Here is a 4129-nt window from a genome sequence, read left to right as displayed (position 1 = left end):
CAGCACTGTCCATAGCTGATGCTGGCGCACGCACGGTGCTGCTTCTGGCATGCTAGGTGGGAGCTGGTATGAGCTGCAGGTGGGGTCTGGACATGCTCCCTCCTCAGCATATCACAGCAGAGCCGCTGGCTCCCTGGCTCATGACTTTGCAGCTACACACCTGTGGGCCAGATATGATCAGTTGGTGGGCCAGATCTGGCCTGCGGGCCATATTTTACCCACTCCTGGTTTAGACCATTGATTAATAACCAGGGTGCTTCAGCACCCTGGGCTATCATGAGAACCTTTTAAGTGTGCCTCACAATATCAGCATAGGCAGGTGAACAAACACATACATGATTCACACGATAAACCCAGAAATTTAAAGTAGGACTCTAGTATCAAAACATTCACCAGTTATGGTCTTCCTAAGTTCTTTGTAACAGAATAATTGCTCTATTACTTTTCCATCATCAAAAGACAAGTAAAAGTGAAGAGGCATTTTGGGTGCCTTGAATGTAATGAGAGATGCCTGGAGTCTAAAAAGGTTGACAACCACTGGTCTGGACACTGTGCAGAGATGGTATAGTTAGTATTTCTGTTTGAAGATCTTTGGAAGTGGGCACAATAGTATGTGTGTTTGAGGACTGGGGAGCACATACCTTGGAGACAGAGTTTCTAAAGCAAACATATGGTAGTATGAGTCCTGGCTCTCTTAACAGGCAGTGACACCTCCTCAGAGCTTGAGCAGGTAATGGACAAAAACCTACTCCACAGTACTGCTGTTATTTTTGTCTGCCCTAACATGACTGGTATGATATTATCTGCCACCCACCAGGGGCTACACTTTAATTCACTGTGGCAGAAGTAAAACCAGCATTAAACTTGCACTCACTTTGCCTACTGGTGGATTTGCAATAACAGGACTGCTTAAACTAATTAGCTATTTGTACAACATCCCACAGGTTCAATAGCTTCTGCTAAGCTCATGTATATATATCAAAAGAAAATTTCTCTCTACAGAAATGTGAACATATCTAGCTATTCTTTTCTCTGAACTTTTTCCAGACCAGAATTAATAAGATAAGTCTAGCTACACACATCTGAACAGTTAAACAAAATCTGATCCGATTTTCTCTGGATGCAGAAATAAACAAGGCAGGTTTGAGAAAGTAGTTCTCACTTTCACCAAAAAAGGGAACTAGTAAAGCATCTTGGAGGAAAACCTCACAATAAACTACTTCTGATTATGACACAGATGGAGGAGGGCTCAAATCTCTTATGATATAAACGGGGAAAATTGTTGAAGTCTGTGGAGTTGTGATCATTTATACCAGCAGAGTATTTGGCTCCCCATGCTCTACATGATATTGCTTGGGAACTCCCACCAGTGCAGTATTGTAGTATTAGTCTGTAGTTAGCTGAGCTGTTCTGTGTCATTAACTTAGGACATGGGCAGACAAAGTTCTTTGGGTGAATCTGATCTCTTTTATTAGACCAACTTAAGTAGTTGGAAAAAAAAATCTACTTTTTTCCAATTACATGCACTGAACACCACTTTCTCTGTCTCAGCTCTGAGGATTCCTGTGTCCCCCTCTGCCTAGATTCTCCTCTCAGATGTGTTTTTCTTCATCTCCATGCATTCATGTACTTGAATTCTCAAAGGTCATTCAGTCCAAAGCCTATGTCAGAAACAAAATGACGAGAAGACTTTATTAAAATTAAAATATCTCACAACAAACTGTGGTAGTAACAAGATGTGCTCTAAACTTTTCTGTTTGATCACGCTACTTTTATTGTTTCCAGTCCCGTCTCCCTCAATTCTGTGCCAATCTGTGTCCCTACATTTCCCACATAGAGGCTAGGCTTGCTTTCATATTAGTCTGTTAAGTATGAACACACTCTTGGAACATTGCTAATGGAAACCAAATTTCTGAATACAATGACAGGTGAGAGTCAAGTGTTAGGTAAGATGTGTGCTTTTCCACTGATGGTTAATGGTTAATCTTTAACAATTAGAAGAGCTTTAGATTAGTTTGTAAGAAGCAGTCTATTTTTTAAAACACTCGAGGGTGTGCAAACAGCCTAAAATATGGAAAGTAGCTAAACTAGATAGAAAACAATGAGAAGCAATGTGAGCAGAATGGAGTCTCTCTCTACAAATTCCTCCTATTTTCCTGGATTTGTTTTAAAGGCTGAGTCAAGAAATAGCAGAAGATTTAGTAGAAAAACTCAGCTGCTCTAGAGCTTTGCTCCAGGTCACTGATAAGAGGAAAGGCAAAGGGACTGTAAACTACCTTTGCATTCATTTTTGTCAACCTCCAGGAATTATGTGCATCTGTTTGCACACAACCATCATTTAAAGTAGCCTTAAGCAGCTCCAAATTCTCCCAACTTTGATAGCTCCAAATGGGCTGAGTGACAGGGCAGCTTAGGACACCAAGACTCTGTACACCAGTTTCCCTGACCTTGTCCTCTGTGCTAAGGGACAATTCTGGGGGCAGCTGAAACTGCTTGAGCTGTTTCTGTTTGGGTAAACAAAGAAGAATGAGGGCAGTGCCATTGTTGAAGCTTCCAGGCTGAAATAGCTGTGTGAATGTGTCTGTGTGTTCATACATGTGTGTAAAGGACCTTAACTTGGTAGCACCATGCCTTGCATATCTGCTCTACCTAAAATCTGATTACTTTTGCATCATTGCAAGAACAGTATTCCTAAATTACCTGTGCTTCTTTCTGTTAAATAACTTATACAAATCAGTCCACAAATAGGAGTGTAAAATGTTTTATAATGGTGCTCAAAATAACTTTTTGTTTTGTTTCCAATTTGTAGGTGAATATTTATTGTATGTAAACTAATTGAACATGCAAGTATAGTCATCATTTTTTCAAGGCATATTTGCTGTGATTACAAGTCAATAGCTTGCCTCACAGTACTAATAAAAAGCCACAGGCCCTGATGAAATGAAACATGATTTATAGGTGAGGAGGTGATAAAGAATGATAAACCAGAAATTACTGTACTCAGTGGCTAAGGTATATATGTGGAGAATTAGAAAAACCCTTCCGCAAACTTATTTTAAAAGAATACATCCACAAGCAGGATGCTACCATCTCTAACAACCCTCCTGCCACAACTGAGAAAACACACAATAATAAACCATGGGACTAACCACACATTGGACTACTACATTGCATGTTTCAGGAAGAAAACTAACAGCAAAATGCTCCATAAAAACCAGGACCTCAGTAACCTCTCTCCCTCAAAGAGAAAAGACATATAGATCCAACAGCAAAATAGTAATTAACTAGTATTATACTAATGCTTGTTTAATGAGTATTAGCTAAAGTGCTGCCACCATTTTAAGTGTGGGGATGCTGATATATGACACAGAGGCTGGCTGAAGTGTGCTAATTAGCATACTCCAGCAAACTACATTCATTGAGCCTGTTTCATCGCACTAGCCTCCCAGCATACCTACAAGCATAAATTATGTTTTACCCAACTCCTGAATTCTTTCCACACAGGAAAGATGAGAATGACCCTCATCACCTTTGACAGGCCTTGATCTCCCAGTAATCAGCTGCTTTTCTTCTGCCAATTGTGTCTCTCCTACCCCTGTTTCAGGGGTGTACTTGGTAACTGTGTTGGTCTGAGACAAAAAGACATACAACAAACTAGAACTCTTGGTTCCAAAATGATACCTTTTATTAGACCAACTGGAAAATGGCAAGAAAACTGTCCTTTTCTGCAAGCTTTTGGGATCAAAGTCCCTTCGTCAGGCTCTGGGAAAAGTGTAGATGGTACAAGATGGTAAAATTCCTCATAGGCAGGAAATAAACTTCATTTTTGCACAGAGGGAGCTGAAGATGGAAGTCTGTCCCTCTGAGTCCATGAGAGTGTCTTTGTGAGCTGTGTTGAGTAGCTCTTTGATGTGTTGATCAGGTAGAATTCCTTCCCTGGAGGTGTCAGATGGCAGGCAGGGAGGTAACAAAACTTCCTTGTTGTTCTGAATGAAGTTTAAAATCCACAATTGGCTAAAATTTGGCATCTTTCATGTTTCAGGGGTATACTTGGTAGCCCTGTTGGTCTGAGACAAAAAGGCATACAAAAAACTGCTACCCTTGAGAATTTTCTCACCCCCTTCCTGCT

The 4129-nt window shown here is 40.5% G+C and overlaps 1 protein-coding gene across 1 annotated transcript in view; it reads right to left on the bottom strand.

The window, feature by feature from the left end:
- Positions 1-1454: 1454 nt before the first annotated feature.
- Positions 1455-4129, bottom strand: part of ERCC8 (ERCC excision repair 8, CSA ubiquitin ligase complex subunit) — a 59295-nt gene continuing 56620 nt past the window's right edge. The window contains exon 14 of the transcript XR_003094006.1: positions 1455-1661. The gene's annotated coding sequence lies outside the window, so the exon portion shown is untranslated. The remainder of the gene's footprint in view (positions 1662-4129) is intronic.

This window comes from Alligator sinensis, unplaced genomic scaffold, assembly GCF_000455745.1.
Source record: "Alligator sinensis unplaced genomic scaffold, ASM45574v1 scaffold862_1, whole genome shotgun sequence".
Classification (NCBI taxonomy): Eukaryota; Metazoa; Chordata; order Crocodylia; family Alligatoridae; genus Alligator; species Alligator sinensis.
This window is presented reverse-complemented; position numbering and strand designations above follow the sequence as displayed.